The 24022-nt window shown below is 46.1% G+C and overlaps 1 pseudogene; it reads right to left on the bottom strand.

Annotated features, from left to right (window-relative positions):
- The window catches only part of LOC136495619 (LRR receptor-like serine/threonine-protein kinase RGI1), a 73352-nt pseudogene that overhangs the window by 28422 nt on the left and 20908 nt on the right, over window positions 1–24022 (bottom strand).

Genomic DNA, 24022 nt, shown 5'->3' with positions numbered 1-24022 from the left:
CTTAGGATCAAAGTAGAACTTGCCGTTGGGATTTAGCACTTTTTTTAGAAGAAATCCTGCTATTGACTCTTGAATTGCTTTCAGATGGTCTTTTTGTATGACCCTTTGTTTCAACCATTCAGTCTTGCATTTGAAATAAAAAAAAGTATTAATACATATATATATATATATTCATTTAAAAATAAATAAAAAATTGATATATACGTACTCTGAGGACATCTTTAGGAGTTCTTCTTATGTGTGCAGTGATAAATTCACAAACATAGTATCCACACAAGTTATTACTTGGTTCCTGCCGCAAACACCACTGTACGAGAAGAAGATTATTCTCATCATCTTATACGTAAATTGAAGTATGATATAGTAATTAAACACGTGGGGAAGTATATATAGTACAACTTACTAGTATTTCAACTACATTAAGTGGTGCCTTGCAATCCTTTGCGGTGTTGCCGAATAAACTCTTTTCAAACCCTGTGCGACCAATAATGTACTATCATTAATAAATTATGGCAAAGTCTATTCAATAATAGTTGTGCGCGAGAGATCGAAATTATCCCTGTATAATGTCTATCATATCTTGGTATAGTGCCCGCTCTTTTCTCAATGAGTCCAAGATTACTAACCGACTTGAGTTTAACTCAATGACAATGAGTATCCAGTGAAATCTGCATTGGTTTATACACACACGTACATGCATATAAGTTGTATTGATATTACATAAAATGTGTAGACTACATTATTATTAACACTTACTCAAAGTTGTACGGGAAAAGTATTGTTGTCTTGTCGTGCTGCTTCACGAAGAACCTCATGATATTCGTCTGTGCTTCAGATACCTAGTGCTCCTTGACAATAATATCGGTTTTGAATACGATATAAGGATCAATGAAGCCAACACTGGTGTCTTGTATTCTTTGGAGCTCTGACATCTGGAATCTGTATATAAATATAAGTTACATGTGAGGATAATTATATACACGTACGCATGGAAGTGAGTTTATTAAATAAAAGTAAGAATCACTTACAAACAAAAGGAGCTAATGATTGATTTGTCCAGAGCGTCCAAGTGGTATAGTTGATGCAATTCTTCGAAACTAATATGTAAGATGTCATCGCCACGGAAGTAATGATGGTCTCTAAATCTGACAAAGATCCACTGCTCACCCCTGCCACACGCCTGCATGTACCACTTATTGAGCAAGTACATTTGCATACCCAATTTATTCAGAGCCGCAGGGTTGTACAGACTTTTGCCAAATTTATAAGTCTTCCTGGTATCAACTTCTAGGTTCTGGATTGGAGCTTTGCCCGTCAATTGATCCAAGGTTAAACTAGTTAGTTCAAAAAAAGCATTAAGGTCTTGAACCGACACTTCTCCAAAGTTGTCTGGTCGATAGACTTCTATGTTGGAACCATATTCATTAGCAACAACAAGATTTTGCATTGGTTGCTTCTGTTGTCCGAGCTATGGGACATCCTTCCCTGATGCTCTTTTCCTTTTCTTATGTGCATCATGTGACTTCACGAGGGAGCGGTCATAGTCTGATAGTGGCGGAGGCTTACGAACTTCAAGCATCTTTTTCTTGTGAGCTTCGACCTTCTACCTCAGCAGATCTCGTGGTATGTAAAAGTATGGCTTCTCCTTAAGCTTTGCTTGTCTCTGTTTTTGGATATCTATAAAAAAATCTTTCACTTTTTTGTCTTCTTCAGCTGCTATTTGCTCATCAGTCTTTTCAGGAAGTATTTCTTGAGAAATAACTCTTTTTTGGGGGTCTTCTTTGCCGCCGGGACCTTAGACGTCTTTGTAGTGCGTCGCTGTGGAGGGGGTGGGGGTGGTGTTGGAGACCGGCGTGGAGGCGATGAGGCCGGTGTTGAAGTCCGGCGTGGAGGCGTTGGAGATCGTTGTGGAGGCAGGTGGGGCCGGTGTAGGAGTTGGAGATCGTTGTGGAGGCGATGGGGCCGGTGTAGGAGTTGGAGATCGCCGTAGGGGATGAAGTCGTCTCACCCCCCGCGACAGCTGTGATGAGATGGGGAATGAATGATTGGGCTAGGCTAGGGGGAGACCCTGAATACAAAAACAAGTTGTGGGTCAATTATTTTTGAATGCCAATATAAAATTAATGGAAAATAATATTTTATTCACTTTCATTCATACCTAGGGTGAGGTAGGGGAAGCGGTGGTGCCCCAGGAATAATGATGAAGCATTTGCACCATTGAATAAATGTCTTCTCTGCTTCTCCTAGTGTCTTCTCCCCATCATCGCCTTCAATGTCAAGAGGAACATTGCTGTAACCTTTGAGCACTCTATCGACTGAGACGCTAGCATATCCAGGTTGAATAACTGACCCATGGATTCTTGGTGTCTTCGTTCGGTCTATTGGAGATACAACCCCGACAGCCACCATGATTGATGCATTATTACCATCTGGAATGTGCAGCTCACATGTTGTTAGAGGCTCGGTAATGTCATCAACAGGGAAGCGCAACCTAGTGTCACCTTGAATAACTGGCAGCTCCGTGGAAGTACAACTGCTTTTCATCTGACCAATGGGGCTAATGGTGACTCCCAGCATTGATTGCGATTGCATTTGACTCATTGCTAGCTGCACTTGCCTCTTGATCTCCTCCTGCATTCTTGCCTCAAGAGATTTTTCTCGTTCACGTGATTCAAGCAATGCTTGTCGTGACTCATTAACAAATTGTTCCAATACACAGATTCGGTCTGCCTCCTCATCATTCTTTCTCTGGCGGCTTCTATAGCTATCCTTGTCTGCTGGGAATGCTTGTAGCCATGGAACCGCCCCATAGTCTCTTAGTTCGACCACCGTGTTCAGGATTCTTTAGGGCATATGTCAATTCATCCTTTTCTCTGTTGGGCTTGAAAACACCACTATCAGCTTCTTCCCTAGCAAGAGCTAGTCTCTGTGTTGCTCTCTCAATTTTTTGGCTGAAAATTAGCTTGCTAGTGTCTGGGTCTAGGCTTCCCCCATGAGCGTAGAACTAATTCTTCACGCGTTGAGGCCAGTTCTTCTATATTAGTTTCAGGTATGATTCCCTTGGCAGTAATCTCTGCTTCTAGGTTCTGCCACTTGGGAATAGCACTCCTATAACCACTTGATCCCATGTGATGATGGTATTGCTTCTGTCAGGCATTCTATTGATTCCTCATCACACGTTCCTCACTCTCTTAAGATGTCTTGTATTGTACGAAGTCATCCTAATGGGACTCCAACTTGACAAACGCCTTAGCATTGAAATCCAGCATTTCATTCTTCAAGATAAACTTTTTATACAATGTCTTCTTCTAACTCTAGAACAATGTTGTCATCTTCTTCATTGTCCAATCCCTCACTAACTCCTTCAAAGCATCATCTGCTTGTAATGTGAAATGCTGAGTGATATCTCTCCAAGCTAGGTTCTTGTCACGATCTGATACAAAACTAACATTAGGAGCGGATATCTTCTGCTTCCATTTACAAGCACTAACTGGGATCATATCCCTTACAATGAACCCACATTGATTGACATATGTCTGAGCATGTGGTCCCAATGGTTTGCCGGTGTCGGTGTCGAATTCTGATATTATGAAACGGTCCTCTAATGGCTTTTTTGGCCCTCGGACTTTCCTACTCTTGTCGGTGGTTGATGTAGATCTTGATGAGCTGAACAAACTTGGTATTCAAAACTTTTCAATTTGAGACAATTTAGGGTTCCGAAAACTAGTTTGTAGACGTAGAAATTTAAAAATCACAAATTTGAACCGTCCAAACTATCTCAAATGGAAAGTTGACCAAAACAACAATTGTAGATCTTGATGATTTTAACAAACTTGGTATTCAAAACTTTTCAATTTGAAGTCATTTAGAGTTCATAATACTAGAGTCAAAGTGTTGTTTTTTATTTGACCGAATTTGACTTGGTCAAACTTGCTCAAATGAGACACTAAATGACCTCAGATGAAAAAACTCTGAATACCAAGTTTGATCATCTCAGCAAGATCTACAATTTTTACATAGCTCATTTTCCCATTTAAGAAAGTTTTATCAAACACTAGTCATAAATTCTTGAATCTCATATAGACTTTCTAAAACTATGTCATACACTTGTGAAATTTGAACTACATTTTGTTCAACCTTCCTCAAATGAAAAAATGTCCTATATAAGGATTGTAGATATTGATGAGCTGAACAAACTTGGTATTCAAAACTTTTCAATTTGAGATAATTTAGGGTTCCGAAAACTAGTTTGTAGGCGTTAAAATTTAAAAATCACAAATTTGAACTGTCCAAACTATCTCAAATGGAAAGTTGACCAAAACAACAATTGTAGATATTGATGATTTTAACAAACTTGGTATTCAAAACTTTTCAATTTGAAGTCATTTAGAGTTTATAATACTAGAGTCAAAGTGTTGTTTTTTCATTTGACCAAATTTGACTTGGTCAAACTTGCTCAAATGAGACACTAAATGACCTCAGATGAAACAACTCTGAATACCAAGTTTGATCATCTTAGCAAGATCTACAATTGTTATATAGCTCATTTTCCCATTTGAGAAAGTTTTATCAAACACTAGTCATAAATTCTTGAATCTCATGTAGACTTTCTAAAACTATGTCACACACTTGTGAAATTTGAACTACATTTTGTTCAAACTTTCTCAAATGAAAAATGGCCTATATAAGGATTGTAGATCTTGATGAGTTGAACAAACTTGGTATTCAAAACTTTTCAATTTGAGACAATCTAAGGTTCCAAAAACTAGTTTGTAGGCGTTGAAATTTAAAAATCATAAATTTGAACCATCCAAACTATCTCAAATGGAAAGTTGACTAAAACAACAATTGTAGATCTTGATGATTTTAACAAACTTGGTATTCAAAACTTTTCAATTTGAAGTCATTTAGAGTTCATAATACTAGAGTCAAAGTGTTATTTTTTTATTTGACCAAATTTGACTTGGTTAAACTTGCTCAAATGAGACACTAAATGACCTCAGATGAAAAAACTCTGAATACCAAGTTTGATCATCTCAGCAAGATCTACAATGGTTACATAGCTCATTTTCCCATTTGAGAAAGTTTTATCAAACACTAGTGATAAATTCTTGAATCTCATATAGACTTTCTAAAACTATGTCACAACAGTACATCGTTGTATCATGCGGGCACAACAGTGAATTTCTTATTGACGTATGACCCTTGGTTATGATCTTGTCATAACCATGGAGTGTCTTCATCATTTAACATGATGCTTGGATCTTTCTTCACTATGAACGATGGAATTCGGACATTTCTTTCATAATCTTCTGACATGTCTGACTTGTCTTCAGTTCCCACTATATTTATTTTCCCAGAAAGAACTATGTGGCGCTTTGGCTCATTGATCATTGAGTTGACATCTTCGTTTTTTCCTCTCTTTGATTTTGTAGACATGTCTTTCACATAGAACATCTGACTCACATCGGCAGCAAGGACGAATGGTTCGTCTTTGTACCCAATATTGTTGAGGTCCACTATTGTCATTCCATACTCTTTGTCGACTGTTACCCCTCCTCCGGTCAGCTTCACCCATTGGCATCGGAACAAAGGGACATTAAAATTAGGTGCGTAGTCTAGTTCCCATATATCTTCTATACAGCCATAATATGTTTGTATATTCCCTATTTGGATCTGTACCATCTATGCGAACACCACTATTTTGATTGGTGCTCCTTTTATCTTGGGCAACTGTATAAAATATATTCCCATTTATCTCGTACCCTTGGTACGTGAGGAATATGACACGATGGTTGCCTAGCCAACAAATACAGTTGCTCATCAATATTGTCATCGCCTTGACATTCTTTTCGCAACCAACCACTGAAACTTTCCATGTGCTTGACGCCTAATGCAAGCTTCAGTCTTCCCTAGAAACTTGAATCGTAAGAACTCCTTATGTATCTCGATGTACGGATGCACCAATGATGAGTTCTGAAGAACTATGTAGTGTGCTTTATTGAAATAATCGTCTTCCTATGCCAATATATGTTTTCTTCCCTAAAGTTCCTTTACCACTGAGTCTCCCCTCGTGTCACGATTCAGGAACGCCAATCGGGGCAAGGTCAGGAATAAAGTCAACACAAAACTCAATGACCTCCTCTGTTTCATAGCCCTAGGCGATGCTTCCTTCAGGCTTAGAACAGACTTTCACATATTTCTTCAAGACTCCCATAAACCTCTCGAAGGGGAACATGTTATGTAAGAACACAGGTCCAAGAATACTAATCTCCTTCACCAAATGAACTAGGAGGTGTGTCATGATATTAAAGAAGGATGGAGGGAACACCAACTCAAAGCTGACAAGACATTGAACCACATCATTCTGTAGAGTAGCTGGTTCCACTAGATTGATTGCCTTCTGAGAAATTGCATTGAGGAATGCACATAGCTTCACGATGGCTAGATGTACATGTGGAGGTAGAATTCCTCTTAAAGCAACTGGAAGCAATTGCGTCATAAGCACATGGCAGTCGTGGGACTTTAAGTTTAGGAATTTCTTCTCTGGCACATTTATAATACCCTTTATATTGGAGGAGAATCCCGATGGGACCTTGATGCTACTTAGACATTTGAACATGCTGTCCCTCTCTTCTATGCTAAGCGTGTAGCTAGCAGGACTTAAGTAATGACGTCCATCATCTGTCTTCTCTGGATGAAGGTTGTCTCAGTTCTTTCATGCCCTGCAAGTCCTGACATGCTTCAAGTGAATCCTTTGGCTTCCTGTACACACCCATGAATCCTAACAGGTTCACACAAAGATTCTTTGTCAGGTGCATCATGTCGATTGCATTGCGGACCTCTAGGATTTGCCAATAGGGTAGCTCCCAAAAGATGGACTTCTTCTTCCACATGGGTGCGTGTCCCTTAGCATCTTTGGGAATAGATTCGCTGCCTTGTCCCTTTTCAAATACTACTTTCACATCCTTGACCGTTGCGAGTACATCTTCCCTGGTTCGGTTATGAGGTTTCTTCCGGTGGTCTGGCTTACCTTTAAAATGCTTACCTTTCTTTCTTACTTAGGTGATTCAAAGGAAGGAATCGACGATGGCCAAGGTACACGACCTTTCGACTATCTTTTCAAATATATACTGTCAAGGTCATCAAAACAATGTGTGCATGCACTATATCCTTTGTTTGTCTGACCTGAAAGATTACTTAAAGTGTTCTTGTTTGTACTCATCCCAGACACGTACACCTAGTTTGTTCCATAAAACTAGAAGTTCTTCAACTAATGGCTTCAGATAGACATCAATGTCGTTGCCAGGTTGCCTCAGACCTTGGATAAGGATCGGCATCATAATGAACTTCCGCTTCATGCATAACCATGGAGGAAGGTTGTAGATACATAGAGTAACTGGCTAAGTGCTATGACTAGTGCTCTGCTCCCCAAAAGGATTTATACCATCTGTACTTAAGGCAAACCTTAAGTTTCTAGCCTCATTTGCAAACTCTAGAAATTCCCTGTCTATCGCTCTCCACTAGGACCCATCAGCTGAGTGTCTTAGTAAATTAGTCTACCTTACGGTCTTCTTTATGCCACCGCAATAACTTTGCATAGTCTTTATTTCTAAACAAACGTTTTAAGCGTGGTATTATAGGAGCAAACCACATAACCTTGGCAGGGATTTTCTTTCTAGGATGTTGTTCACCCTCGACATCACCACGATCATCGCGCCTGATCTTATACCGCGCTGCTTTACATACCGGGCATTCATCCAAATTCTCGTATTCATTGCCATGGTAGAGGATGCAGTCATTAGGACATGGATGTATCTTCTGGATTTTTAATCCCAAAGGGCAGACAACCTTTTTTGCTTTGTACGTAGTGGTGGGCAATTCATTTGGCTTCAGAAGCATCTTCTTTATGAGGTTCAATAAATTCCCAAATGCCTTGTCGGATACACCATTCTTTGCCTTCCACTGTAGCAATTCCAGTGTTGTACCCAACTTTTTTTGCCCCTCTTCGGCCGTCGGGTATAGCAACTTCCTATGATCCTCAAGCATGCGCTCGAACTTAACTTTCTCTTTTTCACTTTCGCATTCTTGTTGTGCATCACGAATGGCATCGCCAAGAGCATCACCGAGATCATCTTCTGCCGCTATCTCTTCTTCATCTCCCCCCATTGTAGTATCATCAAAGGCACCATACTGAGCAATAATGTCATCAATGTCTAAATCTTCTCCTTCACCTTCTTCCATCATGACCCCGCTTTCTCCATGCTTAGTCCAACATATATAGTTTGACATGAAACCTGACTTAAGCAAATGTGAATGAAGACTCATTGAGCTTGAATATTCCTTTAAATTCTTACATATGGCACATGAACAGCACATGAAACCATCCCGCTTATTTGCCTCGGCCACACATAAGAAATAGTGCACGCCCTCAATAAAGTCTTAGGAGCGGCGATCGGCATTGTACATCTAATGGCGTGACATAATCTGCATTACACGACAAATTATGAAAACCTTAAACATAATTAAGTATTTTATTACACAACATAGATGACACATACGGTTGATTAATTAACTAAGCCTGGCTACAATGTAAGCAATCCCAACTATCACTAAACAAACTAAAACTACAATACACTTCAGTAACATAATTATTTTGTGACCGTACGCAACTAAAACAGACAAATCATTCTTCTGTTGAATATCAATAAGCTTCTCCTACTAGGCTCACTGCCTCATCATCAGCAGCCGCTACCTCAAGTACACCCGAATTCTGCACGTATATAGCATAATCTTCCTCCCAGTACCAACCATCACATCCATTGCCCTCCCACTGAAATTAAAGCCAAAAAATATTTAGTCAAAAATATTCAAGAAAAGTAGGTCAATTAGCCATAATAATCAAATGCGTAAGAAACTCACATCGCGATTCGGGCACTTGTAGAAAACACGACCCTTGTTGGGTCCCTGTCTCTTGACTCGGTACTCCATCATAATATTCTGCTTACACTTGCCGCAGATAATGAGAGGGAGTTCTGGCCTCAGTCGTTTCGCAACCGAACGAGAGGCCGAGGATCTGGTACCAGTTGTCATCTACTTTCTATACTTATTTTTGCAAACTAGTGTAAATTTCACATTTTCTAAAATAATATATTTAAACAAAACTAAAATTATTTATTTATCTAACTAAACCATGAAATATGTACTATGTATAATAGTAAAATACCAAACTATCAAGTGATTTTACTATTATAAATCATCATGTGATTTTGAGCTAAAAATGACATAGAAATCGCATAGCTCAAAAACATGTTTCAATAAATAACCATCCGTACTAGTTGACCTTGCTTACGTGATCATCCCGGCGAGCATTTCTCCACCGGACGGTACCGTACTTGACCAAGGAAGAGCTCCGATTCTACGAGGAAGGGAACACGGTCTTCCACGACCGTTGCCGCTCTCCCTCGTAAAATCAAAGCTCCTCCTTGACGTCTGTTACCGCTCGGCAGAGAACTTGCTCGCCGAGCTGAACACGGTCCGCAAGTTCAACTAGTACGGATTTTCTACAATTTTCTAACAATTTTCTAAGTTTTTCATTTCATGGAAAAATTAATTCTAAGATCACGTAAGCCGCCGGGGACGAGGATGGCGCGTGCTCCAGCGAGGACGAGCGAAGCATGATTTTGATGAACTAATTTAACTTTTGTTTATCCAAACATATATGCAAATCATCATGTGATTTTGAGCTAAAAATGACATATAAAATCATAATAAAGTCCAACATATAAAGTTACACATGCATCTACATCTCAAAATGAGATAAGCTACTGATAAAACATAAGAGGATTAAGTTTGTTACCTCCAAAAACGAAGAGCAACACCAATGGAGGGGGAGAGAGCAAGAACAATAGCAAGCTGAAGAACAGAGGCAGTGAGTTTGAATGGAATGGCTCAGGTTCGGGGGGGAAGAAATGAGCTGGTCTATAGACCGGGATAATTAGTCCCGGTTAGGGGGCCAAACCGGGACTAAAGATTAATCTTTATTCCCGGGGCATCACCCAATCCGGGACTAAAGGTAAAGCTTTAGTCCCGGCTGGTAATAACAGCCGGGACTAAAGATTCCTGCCCCGCGGACTGACCATTCGGCAGGAACATTTAGTTTCTGGTTAGTATTACAAACCGGAACTAAAGGATCCTTTAGTCGGGGGTTCTCTAGTAGTGTTTATAATTGAAGATAATGTGAAAAGTGACTTCTGTCTCTATGCATGTAAGAGTAAGACAATAGTGTCTGCAGACTCTATCTACCTAGTATTAGCTGTACTCATCAATGGTGAGTCTTTTTTTCCTTCACGCATGCATGTCACCAGATGAAGGACTTTGACTGAATGACTGACACACAGCACACATGCTCATGCATGACAAGAAATTTGAAACTCTCTCATCGTTGAATGAAGAACATACCAACTAGCGGGACGATGTTCCGATGACGGAGTCGGTTGATGATGTCGACCTCGGCGAGGAAGTCGTCGCGTAGCACCGGTTCTCGTTCCGGGTGAACTTCTTCACCGCGACGTCTACGCATGCTGCCATGCCGTCCTTCCCTGCAGATCGCAGTGTGCTCTTGTACACAGCTCCGAACCCGCCTTTGCCCAGCTTCCTCGCCTCGTGGAAGTTATCGGTGGCCTTCCTCATCGTGGCGTGCTTGAACTCCCTCGGCATGCCGGGCAGCCGCCGCGGAGTCTCCGACAGGACCAGCTCCATCTTGAGCTTATTGTACTTGGAGTTGAAGTAGAAGACGGCAACGAAAAGATTCATGATTCCAGTGAAGGCAATCCCACCCAAAACTGCCGTTAGTATCACCTTCCAATCCAAGCTTGGGCCGTCGCCAGGGAGAGTAACTTGCAGGTTCCAGCTCAGGACGGATTGGAGCTCGGAGCTCACGTCTGTCCAAGCCAATAAACCAACAAAGGCTCTCTGCGGGAGGTGGTCACTAAGGTTGAAGGGCACATCAATGGCGGCTTTGTCCGGTTTCGCCTGCCCTTGGACATTCATATATATCGATACGGCACGGTCATGTCGTCCGGCACCATTGTTATACTAGATCCACACGGTGAAGTTTTTTGTAGCGGCCTGCAGATTAGTCGGGACGGTGATATTCAGAAACGAACGCGCAACAACGTCATCGGAGACGGAGACACCAGCGTTGATGCTGATGATGGAGCGGTTGCCGTCAGGATCATAGGACTGCTTCACCGTGTCGAACGTGAAGGTGACGAAGCCGCTGCTAGTGGAGGAAGAGGTAGCCTTGGAAGAAGGGTTGTTGCTGAGGCCCAGGATGTCAAGTGGGGGGCTGTTGAGGGAGGGAACCAAGACGAACGCGAGGCCGCCATCTCCTCTCCTTTCCATGATGCCCATGGTTAAGGAGGCTTTAAAGGACGCGTTTTGCTTCACGTCCTCGGGGTCTTGGCACAAGAGCATGACCGGAGCTGGCAGGAGCGCAGTACCGGACCTGTAGCGATTCCTCGAGTCGTCTGCCGTGAGATGGAGGACGCCATTACTGATCCCGGCGTCCTTGAGGAGCACCAACTCATCAGCAGATCCACTGCTGAAGGAGGAGAAATCGTGGGTCGTGCTGTCACCGCAGCTGCATCCAGCTGATGACGACAATGAGCTGGAGATTCCCGAGCAGAGGAACAGCGGTACCAGGAGAAGGATGCGTAAACATGACATGCTTGGACAACTTTTCTATGGCAAGCTTCTGCGAGGGTGCACGGTGGTGGCTAATGGCTTTATGCAGCACTGCGGGCAGTGTATTCTACAGGCCGGCAAAAACCTCTACTACCTACTACTACTTATATATAATAACAAACTAGTCCAATCTATTTGCTCCTTAGAATGAGTTCTACTAATTTCCTCTATCGTGTGCAACCAATTTTCCTAGGAGCATCTCCAGCAGGCTACCTAAACAACTACCTATCCTATATTTGGGTAGTCAAGGTAAAAAAATGCACTCTAGCAGGCTACCTAAATTTATTGGCCCAACAAATTTCCGCTCCCACTAGCTACATCTATCTAAAAATCTGTTCAGTCGTTTCCCCTACCCGCGCGAGCTCGCTCGACTGTTCCCCCGTGCCGCCAGAGCAGGGTCGCCGCTGTGCCCATCCACCGGCGCCACCCCGTGACCTCACCGGCGCCAGCCCTTCCTCCGACTCAGCCCGTGCCCTCCTCCGTCGGATCTGGAGGGCCGCCTCCCCGATCAGTCGTCACGAAGAAGAAGGCCGCGCCAGTTGTCTTGCTCCATGCCGGGAGCCTCCCTCCGCGCCTCTGCTCCCTCCGGCACGAACGGCAGCCCCTCCGACGCTAGCCCATCCGCTGTCCCGATCTGCGCCGGCTCCAGCTTTCACCGGCGACGACCCAGCTCCCACCGCCGGACCTAGCTCCCACCGATGCACGGCCGCAGCTCCCACCGGCAGCCGGGCACCAACGAACGCCTTCTCCCTGCCGCCTGAGCACAAGGTACGAAGTTGCTTGAATAAAATTTCATATGTACCTAACCTGCAAGCTATCTAAATAATTTCCTATGTGAAACTATGGCCACTTGTAGATGGTCTTGACTTCTTGTGTATACATAATAAGATTGAAGACCGAACAATTCATCAGCAACTTCGTGATGATTTGCTGGAGCATTTGTGGGCACGTTATGGTGTGTCATAGTAAGATTTATATTTGTTTGATTATATGGTTGTATGTGAATTTGTTTGCTTATCTATGGTTGACCAAAGTATGTTGTACTTTATTTGAACTTTGTAGTAGCCTACTTTGATTAATTATGTTTGAACTATGTGCTTTACTTGTGGTTGAAATACTTTTGGTTAAATTGTAGAGGAGAAATGAAGATCATAGAGAGGCAATATGCATTTGTGAGAAAAATAAAATGGATAGTTTGTTTTAGGGAGTACTACTGGAGATGCTCTAAGTATATTCAATGTGTATCGTTTATAAATTGACTAGCATTACTTTTTAAGGAATTTTAATTAGCCAATTTGATTTGATGTTTTCCACGAAAAGTACCACTGTAATGATGCCTGATTAAAGGATGTGAAAGACCCAAAAAAATATATAGGAAAAATATTCCACACTCACGCACACTAAAACAGACAAATCATTCTTCTGTTGAATATCAATAAGCTTCTCCTACTAGGCTCACTGCCTCATCATCAGCAGCCGCTACCTCAAGTACACCCGAATTCTGCACGTATATAGCATAATCTTCCTCCCAGTACCAACCATCACATCCATTGCCCTCCCACTGAAATTAAAGCCAAAAAATATTTAGTCAAAAATATTCAAGAAAAGTAGGTCAATTAGCCATAATAATCAAATGCGTAAGAAACTCACATCGCGATTCGGGCACTTGTAGAAAACACGACCCTTGTTGGGTCCCTGTCTCTTGACTCGGTACTCCATCATAATATTCTGCTTACACTTGCCGCAGATAATGAGAGGGAGTTCTGGCCTCAGTCGTTTCGCAACCGAACGAGAGGCCGAGGATCTGGTACCAGTTGTCATCTACTTTCTATACTTATTTTTGCAAACTAGTGTAAATTTCACATTTTCTAAAATAATATATTTAAACAAAACTAAAATTATTTATTTATCTAACTAAACCATGAAATATGTACTATGTATAATAGTAAAATACCAAACTATCAAGTGATTTTACTATTATAAATCATCATGTGATTTTGAGCTAAAAATGACATAGAAATCGCATAGCTCAAAAACATGTTTCAATAAATAACCATCCGTACTAGTTGACCTTGCTTACGTGATCATCCCGGCGAGCATTTCTCCACCGGACGGTACCGTACTTGACCAAGGAAGAGCTCCGATTCTACGAGGAAGGGAACACGGTCTTCCACGACCGTTGCCGCTCTCCCTCGTAAAATCAAAGCTCCTCCTTGACGTCTGTTACCGCTCGGCAGAGAACTTGCTCGCCGAGCTGAACACGGTCCGCAAGTTCAACTAGTACGGATTTTCTACAATTTTCTAACAATTTTCTAAGTTTTTCATTTCATGGAAAAATTAATTCTAAGATCACGTAAGCCGCCGGGGACGAGGATGGCGCGTGCTCCAGCGAGGACGAGCGAAGCATGATTTTGATGAACTAATTTAACTTTTGTTTATCCAAACATATATGCAAATCATCATGTGATTTTGAGCTAAAAATGACATATAAAATCATAATAAAGTCCAACATATAAAGTTACACATGCATCTACATCTCAAAATGAGATAAGCTACTGATAAAACATAAGAGGATTAAGTTTGTTACCTCCAAAAACGAAGAGCAACACCAATGGAGGGGGAGAGAGCAAGAACAATAGCAAGCTGAAGAACAGAGGCAGTGAGTTTGAATGGAATGGCTCAGGTTCGGGGGGGAAGAAATGAGCTGGTCTATAGACCGGGATAATTAGTCCCGGTTAGGGGGCCAAACCGGGACTAAAGATTAATCTTTATTCCCGGGGCATCACCCAATCCGGGACTAAAGGTAAAGCTTTAGTCCCGGCTGGTAATAACAGCCGGGACTAAAGATTCCTGCCCCGCGGACTGACCATTCGGCAGGAACATTTAGTTTCTGGTTAGTATTACAAACCGGAACTAAAGGATCCTTTAGTCGGGGGTTCTCTAGTAGTGTTTATAATTGAAGATAATGTGAAAAGTGACTTCTGTCTCTATGCATGTAAGAGTAAGACAATAGTGTCTGCAGACTCTATCTACCTAGTATTAGCTGTACTCATCAATGGTGAGTCTTTTTTTCCTTCACGCATGCATGTCACCAGATGAAGGACTTTGACTGAATGACTGACACACAGCACACATGCTCATGCATGACAAGAAATTTGAAACTCTCTCATCGTTGAATGAAGAACATACCAACTAGCGGGACGATGTTCCGATGACGGAGTCGGTTGATGATGTCGACCTCGGCGAGGAAGTCGTCGCGTAGCACCGGTTCTCGTTCCGGGTGAACTTCTTCACCGCGACGTCTACGCATGCTGCCATGCCGTCCTTCCCTGCAGATCGCAGTGTGCTCTTGTACACAGCTCCGAACCCGCCTTTGCCCAGCTTCCTCGCCTCGTGGAAGTTATCGGTGGCCTTCCTCATCGTGGCGTGCTTGAACTCCCTCGGCATGCCGGGCAGCCGCCGCGGAGTCTCCGACAGGACCAGCTCCATCTTGAGCTTATTGTACTTGGAGTTGAAGTAGAAGACGGCAACGAAAAGATTCATGATTCCAGTGAAGGCAATCCCACCCAAAACTGCCGTTAGTATCACCTTCCAATCCAAGCTTGGGCCGTCGCCAGGGAGAGTAACTTGCAGGTTCCAGCTCAGGACGGATTGGAGCTCGGAGCTCACGTCTGTCCAAGCCAATAAACCAACAAAGGCTCTCTGCGGGAGGTGGTCACTAAGGTTGAAGGGCACATCAATGGCGGCTTTGTCCGGTTTCGCCTGCCCTTGGACATTCATATATATCGATACGGCACGGTCATGTCGTCCGGCACCATTGTTATACTAGATCCACACGGTGAAGTTTTTTGTAGCGGCCTGCAGATTAGTCGGGACGGTGATATTCAGAAACGAACGCGCAACAACGTCATCGGAGACGGAGACACCAGCGTTGATGCTGATGATGGAGCGGTTGCCGTCAGGATCATAGGACTGCTTCACCGTGTCGAACGTGAAGGTGACGAAGCCGCTGCTAGTGGAGGAAGAGGTAGCCTTGGAAGAAGGGTTGTTGCTGAGGCCCAGGATGTCAAGTGGGGGGCTGTTGAGGGAGGGAACCAAGACGAACGCGAGGCCGCCATCTCCTCTCCTTTCCATGATGCCCATGGTTAAGGAGGCTTTAAAGGACGCGTTTTGCTTCACGTCCTCGGGGTCTTGGCACAAGAGCATGACCGGAGCTGGCAGGAGCGCAGTACCGGACCTGTAGCGATTCCTCGAGTCGTCTGCCGTGAGATGGAGGACGCCATTACTGATCCCGGCGTCCTTGAGGAGCACCAACTCATCAGCAGATCCACTGCTGAAGGAGGAGAAATCGTGGGTCGTGCTGTCACCGCAGCTGCATCCAGCTGATGACGACAATGAGCTGGAGATTCCCGAGCAGAGGAACAGCGGTACCAGGAGAAGGATGCGTAAACATGACATGCTTGGACAACTTTTCTATGGCAAGCTTCTGCGAGGGTGCACGGTGGTGGCTAATGGCTTTATGCAGCACTGCGGGCAGTGTATTCTACAGGCCGGCAAAAACCTCTACTACCTACTACTACTTATATATAATAACAAACTAGTCCAATCTATTTGCTCCTTAGAATGAGTTCTACTAATTTCCTCTATCGTGTGCAACCAATTTTCCTAGGAGCATCTCCAGCAGGCTACCTAAACAACTACCTATCCTATATTTGGGTAGTCAAGGTAAAAAAATGCACTCTAGCAGGCTACCTAAATTTATTGGCCCAACAAATTTCCGCTCCCACTAGCTACATCTATCTAAAAATCTGTTCAGTCGTTTCCCCTACCCGCGCGAGCTCGCTCGACTGTTCCCCCGTGCCGCCAGAGCAGGGTCGCCGCTGTGCCCATCCACCGGCGCCACCCCGTGACCTCACCGGCGCCAGCCCTTCCTCCGACTCAGCCCGTGCCCTCCTCCGTCGGATCTGGAGGGCCGCCTCCCCGATCAGTCGTCACGAAGAAGAAGGCCGCGCCAGTTGTCTTGCTCCATGCCGGGAGCCTCCCTCCGCGCCTCTGCTCCCTCCGGCACGAACGGCAGCCCCTCCGACGCTAGCCCATCCGCTGTCCCGATCTGCGCCGGCTCCAGCTTTCACCGGCGACGACCCAGCTCCCACCGCCGGACCTAGCTCCCACCGATGCACGGCCGCAGCTCCCACCGGCAGCCGGGCACCAACGAACGCCTTCTCCCTGCCGCCTGAGCACAAGGTACGAAGTTGCTTGAATAAAATTTCATATGTACCTAACCTGCAAGCTATCTAAATAATTTCCTATGTGAAACTATGGCCACTTGTAGATGGTCTTGACTTCTTGTGTATACATAATAAGATTGAAGACCGAACAATTCATCAGCAACTTCGTGATGATTTGCTGGAGCATTTGTGGGCACGTTATGGTGTGTCATAGTAAGATTTATATTTGTTTGATTATATGGTTGTATGTGAATTTGTTTGCTTATCTATGGTTGACCAAAGTATGTTGTACTTTATTTGAACTTTGTAGTAGCCTACTTTGATTAATTATGTTTGAACTATGTGCTTTACTTGTGGTTGAAATACTTTTGGTTAAATTGTAGAGGAGAAATGAAGATCATAGAGAGGCAATATGCATTTGTGAGAAAAATAAAATGGATAGTTTGTTTTAGGGAGTACTACTGGAGATGCTCTAAGTATATTCAATGTGTATCGTTTATAAATTGACTAGCATTACTTTTTAAGGAATTTTAATTAGCCAATTTGATTTGATGTTTTCCACGAAAAGTACCACTGTAATGATGCCTGATTAAAGGATGTGAAAGACCCAAAAAAATATATAGGAAAAATATTCCACACTCACGCACAGAACTGAGATAACATTTCCATTCATACCCAACAGCAGTCCTTCCATGAAGAGAACAAGGCAGGACCAATAGACCTACACACTTCATCTACCCCTTCTCGATCATCCATGCTCATTAGGCCATGTCACGGTCCTTCGGGGCGGCTAGGGTGGCGGGTGCAAGAGAGAGAGGAGAGGCGAGGTTTAAGGAGCAAAGCTCTATTCTTTACTTGATTTAAATAGTTACATTGTCTCTATACTTATAGTGCCTAGAGGACTTGTATTCTAAGAAACTAGGAAGAGTCCTTATGATTTGGACTCCTCTTTCTAAAGAAAAATTCTCCAATTTCCTAAATAATATAAGCCCTTTTTTCCTAAACAATTCTCTATTTATTTTCCTATTTTTAATCTAGACTTTCCTTCATTCACAAATCTCCAGAATATCAGGGTATTACGAGGGCGGTGGCGGCCCAACACCCTTGCCACGTGCCCCCCTGTCGCGCACGGGGTGGCCCTGGTGGAGGCCAAGGCTAGGTTTTGGGCCCCCTTTAGCCCATTGAAACCGACATGGGGGTATGGATTGGACATGTGACATCCCCCTTCTCCACTAGGCACATCCTCATACTGAATCATCATCCACATGTCGATGCTGTCTATGTGGATGAGTAGATGGCCCTGCATAACATCTGTGGAGAGCAAGTTGCGGTGGTCGTGGTCGATGATGAACTCAAAATAGAATTGGAGGTTGCCGATGTAGCTGTAGAGCCAGTAGCGGTGGGTTCCTATGGCCGATGTGGGGAAGAGTATTTGTTGTGTCTGCAGAGGGTTGACCTTGTGATGTCGGCGTCGAGGTCGAAGTGTTGTGTGACCTGTGGAGGTCGCTCAAAACCCCATACCTGATTGTCATTGTTGGGGAGGATGAAGCCCGACATTCGGCGGCAGATGGTTGAAGTCAAATGGGTAGATAGTGTGGTCATCAAAAGGAGCAAATTGCCAAACATGAAGTCGATGCCATTGAGGTCATCAGGTGAGAGAGACAAGATGGTGCCTAGAGCGGTTGATGTTGGTGCCGACATTCTTAACGGTCATGAATCGGCAGCTCATATCCTCAAAGAAGGTGCTCATCGTCGATAGCGGTGTGCCCCTAGGCCAAGGGCATGTCAGCAATATGCTTGATGGCACACCTTAAGTGGTTGTCTCTGTAGTTTGTGGAGTGTGGAAACCCATCGATAGGAGGTTTTGATTCTCTGTGTGGCCGTCGATGAGTAGATCTTCTAGGAGAGCCGAGAGTAGTGGTGACATCACTGTGGTGTAGAGGCGCCTACCCAAGAAGAGGAAGCCTTTGTCCTAGTGACCATGCTCGAGCAGTTGTCTTGTTGATGATATTGCTAACGATGTCGTGCAACTCTCATACACACAAGGTCGCTTGGCGAAGCTTATCGAGACGTGCTGATGTTGTCAAGGCAGTTGGGTCACCGATTCTTCGTCGCCCGGCTCAAGAGGCAGCGAGGGGATAGAGGTGGGGATGGTGACCACGGCCATTGGGCGGTTGTCCTTGGTGCCGGCATGATCAGAATTGGCGTCGGTGGTGCTGCTGTAGCGAGGGTCTGCTGTGGATGTCGGACGATTCAGGATGTTGTATGCTTGCCCCGCTGAAATTGCATCTCCAATGATGCAAAATTCTAGAGGTTGTTGCTAGTGTCAGCTAGCCATGGCGTCCCCAAGATGAGGTCAATGTCACTGCCAATGTTGAGGACAAAGGTGTGGATCTAGAATGTCTCCTTGTCAATCTGGAGCGGGACATTGAAGAAGGCTCCTCGACAAGCAAGCTTAGTGTCGCTGCCAACAAGCACTATGGTGGTGATGCGGTATTTTGCAAGGCCGATGAGGCGTGCGGAGTTGGAGTCGAGGACGTTATGAGTGGCGTCTGTGCCGACGAGGATGTAGATGCCTTGGCCAAGGACTGCTCCTACTAGCAGCATGGTGTGCCCTCCATGTACCCTGGAGTTCGGTGCGCCTGTTAACATGATCAACCTGCCATCGGTGTCAATGCTGTCATCATCATGGTCGATGATGATATGTGGTGTGATCCAATGGGGCTACAATTGTAGTAGTGTATATGTTGTCCCTTGGCAGGTCTTCAGATCTTGGAGCGGTAGCAAACAATTTGTGTGCTATGGTATCCACAAGGTCCGGTCCGGGGGGGCGCGGGCGTGACGGTTGATGCCTCTTGCTTTCGCTTGAGGAAAGCGCATCCAGCGTTCTCCAGGACATGCTTGGTATCCTCCTCAAGCTCCTTGGCTACGAGTGTTGAGCTTGATGAAGTGCGCACTCATCTTATCAAAGCGGCTGCTAACGTTGGTGGAGAAGATCACGATTAGCTTCTTCATCTCAAACATTGTGGTGGAGTTGGCCATTGGATCCATCCTGTCTCTAGGTACTAGGTGTCACAATCCTTCCCGGGGGGTGGTTGGGGCGGCTGCTGGGGACCAGCGATAGCCGGCTAGGGTAGGGCGGCGGTTGGCTGGGGGGCGATAGACTGGCTAGGGGTTGGCTGGTGGCCAACTGAGCAGGCAGCGGTGGCTACGGCGGTGGGTGCAAGAGAGAGAGGAGAGGCGGGGTTTAAAGAGCAAAACTCTATTCTTTACTTGATCAAAATAGTTACATTGCTCTTATATTTATAGTCTCTAGTGGACTTGTATTCCAAAAAACTAGAGGAAGAGTCGATTTGGACTCCTCTTTCTAAAAAAACTCTTATTTTCTAAAGAGGTAAATGCATCGTAGGCCCTTGAACTTATCTTCGGGTGCCACTTAGGTCCACAAACTCTCTAATCGTACTTCTGGCACCCTAATATTGTTTAAGTATGCCACTTAGGTCCATAACTCATCGGAACAAGGTTTTGGCCGACATGGCGTGGACAGAGCGCACGTGAGCCACGCGTGAGCCTGCTTTGGGGTGTGCAAATAAGAAGAGTGATCCCCTACGCGGCGCCGAGCACAATGTGGTAGCGCACGTCCCACTCTAGCTGTGTGCCGGCACTGTGCCGCTCAGTGGAGCACTGCACCGCCCGTGGAGCACCGCGCCTAGGCTACCGTTGGCCATGTAGTCGTACATGAGCAGCCCGGTGCTCTTGTTCCAGCAGCACCCTAGGAACCGCACGATGTTCTTGTGCTAGATGGAGCCCAGCGTGCGAACCTCTACCGAGAATGAGTCCTGGACGCAGCCGCTCGTGCCGTTGTCCGCCTTGCATGTTGCCGTTGTGGCCGTGTGGGTGCTGGGCCACAGCTTCTTCATGGCGATCACCCCACCGGTGTCGATGCTCATGCAGTACACCACACCGGAGTAGCCCTTGTCGATGATGTTGCCATCCACCAGGCTCCTCACCACCTGGTCGATGGAGAAGCTCACCTTCTAGAACGGCGTGAACTGCCACAGCCACGACAGCTCGCCGCTGCTCTCGAAGTCGCTGCCACCACCGCCACTGCCATTCTTCCCTCCAAAGCCCATCCACCGCGCTCGAAGTATGATGATCATGTCGAGGACCATCGCCACCATCGTGGTTACCAGCATTGCGATGGCGAGCTTGAGGCGGTCCACGCGCTGGGCGTCTTTGGCCATGTTCATCACTAGGTGACCATTGGCGTCGATGGTCACAAAGCATACGTCCCCGCCTTTGGTGCAGAGCCCAGCATTGCCGGTGAGGCAGGATGTCGAGAGCTGGCGGAATAGCTTCATGTCCAGGAGGTACCCAGAGAAGTTGTTGTTGGACACATTAAGCGTGACAAGGTTGTCGATCCTAGCGAGCGGCGCAAGGCTGCCGTCGAGCATGTTATACGAGAGGTCGAGCACCGAGAGCTTGCTCAGCATGGAGATCTTGGATGGGATCGGCCCTGGTGAGGCCATTCTGGCTCAAGTTTAGCGCGATGTCGAGCCAGTCGATGCCGCAGAGCTCATCGGGGATGTTTTCGACGAGCTCGTTGTCACTCAGGTCGAGGAGCTCTAGGTTGCGGCACTGCCCGAGCGCTGGTAGTATCGGCCCCAAGAGCGAGTTGCTGCTGAGCATGAGCCTGCTCGGCGTCTCTAGCCTACCGAGCGCGTCTGGCACGGCGCCATTGAGCCTGTTGTGTGAGACATTGAGTTCCTACAGGGCGTGTGCCGTGGCGAGCGACTCCAGTAGCGGCCCGGTGAGCGAGTTGTTGTTGAGGTCAAGCATATGGAGCTATGAGCAGTTTCCCATCTCGACCGGCACCGGCCCAGCCAGTCGGTTGCTCCCGAGGTCGAGGAAGTTGATGCTCTTCATGCCGGACATGGACGCTAGGATGGACCCAGCAATGCGGTTGCTACCGAGGCATAGGCGCATGAGGCTGCCGGCCTTGTCGATCTCCAGCGGCAACGGGCTGGAGAGGTCGTTGGACAGGAGTAGCAGCTTGGTGAGGTTGCAGAGCAGGAAGAGGCCCGGTGGTATGACACTGGTGAGGTGGTTGTGTGAGAGGGCGAATGCTTGGAGGTTGGATAGGAACGCGAGCATGGACGGGATGGTGCCCTCGCGAAGAGCACATGCAGCGCCATTAGCCGATTGAGATCGGGTGGGATGAGGCTGGAGATCTCATTGGTGTTAACCTATAGCTGCACCAGCGACGTGGCGTTGGCGAGCTCCGGTGGGATGGTGCCGGTGATGTTGTTGTCATTGAGCATGAGGTCCTACAGCACCGTGAGCTGGCCCAGCGATGGTGGGATGGTGCTAGAGATGGAGTTGATGGAGAGGTCGAGTGAGACGAGTGAGGTGAGGTTGCCGAAGGAGTCTGGGATGGGGTGTGTGTGCTAGTTTCTGAGAGGTAGGGGTCCCTTAGCGGATAGGCTACTTGTAACCCTACCCCTCTAGACTATATAAGGAAGAGGCAGGGGTCCCCTAGCGGATAGGCTACATCAAGCTACTTGGTCAGTCCAGATCAATACAATACACCAAAGACACAGGACGTAGGGTATTACATCGATCAGATGACCCAAACATGTCTAATTCACTGTCTCTACACCTTGTGTCAACATCTGGTTCCTGCTTACGCGCATCCCCACCGACAAATCTACCATCACGGGATACCCCTCGGTGGACTGCTGACGATATTCTATCAACAGTTGGCGCGCCAAGTAGGGGTTGTGCGCTTGATCCTATGGTGAGCTAGATGGACCTCAAATCAACAGCGCGTTCTCGTCATCAATCTCGTGAAGATCCATGTTGGTCCATGACAATGATTCATCGCTGCTACACCAGCCCCTGCGACAGCAGATCTGATCTCTGAACCACCTCTGAGGTCGTCTTCACCAACAACTCACCGCCCGCCGGGTGCTCACCGTCAACGCCAACCAGATAACGCCATACGTCGTCGACCAGACGCTCCATCCAAAGCTAATTCACGCTTTAATATTCTTCTAAATATTCTCCAATCTTCGTATATCGCCATAATGTTTCTCCGAACTGTTTTCTCCATATTTGCCCTTCAAACGATTTTTCGAACACTCGAATAGTCATGTTGATGCTCGGACGCCTTCGGAGACGGCCCTGTCTCTGGCTCCTCCCTACACGTGCTATGGGCTCCGCGCTCTGCGTTATGGGTGGTCGGCTGTGGCTCCTTGGTCACGCCTATTCCTCCTACACGTGCACGGGCTCCGCGCTCAATGTTATGGACTATGGGCTAGCTAGGGCTGGAGACTCAGCTACACACTAACTGTTCGGATGGTTTATATTAAACATAAATATATTTTTACGCCAACTGATCGCCGAACTGCATACGCCATTTCATCACCATTGCTGATTTTTCTCTGGAGTTTATTTATTTGTGCGTCATGTACTACCCGTTCTACATGTTTGCATTGCAGGATCATCATCTAGGTGATCGAATCACCTGGTGCTCGGGCTTCCCCACTGATCAACTGGTCGTACCGCTCGGTTCATGGACTCTGTCGTCGACCAGGTGATCAGACTGTTTGCCGCCCGTGCTTCATCGCCAGCTGCATCGGTTACTCCTCAGCGCTTGGATTCTTCGTGCTCGAGGACTAAGTGGCCACAGTTCACCGCACGAATGTCGTCAGCTACGCCGGGGACTCCTCGGTGCTCGAACATTGCCGCCTATGTCGGGGACTCCTCGGTGTTCGGTCATCGCCAGCGACACCGGGGACTCCTCGCTCCTTGGTGCTCGGTCATCACCAGCGACACCGAGGACTCGCTCCTCGGTGCTCGGTCATCGCCCGTGATGCTGGGGACTCCTCGCTCCTCGGTGCTCAAACATCACCGCCTACGCCAGGGACTCCTTAGTGCTCGGTCATCGCCAGCGATGCTGGGGACTCCCCGCTCCTCGGTGCTTGGACATCGCCAGCGACGCCGGGGACTCCTCGGTGCTCGGTCATCGCCAGCGACGCCGGGGA

The sequence above is a fragment of the Miscanthus floridulus genome, chromosome 12 (genome assembly GCF_019320115.1).
Source record: "Miscanthus floridulus cultivar M001 chromosome 12, ASM1932011v1, whole genome shotgun sequence".
In the NCBI taxonomy this organism is placed as follows: domain Eukaryota; kingdom Viridiplantae; phylum Streptophyta; class Magnoliopsida; order Poales; family Poaceae; genus Miscanthus; species Miscanthus floridulus.
This window is presented reverse-complemented; position numbering and strand designations above follow the sequence as displayed.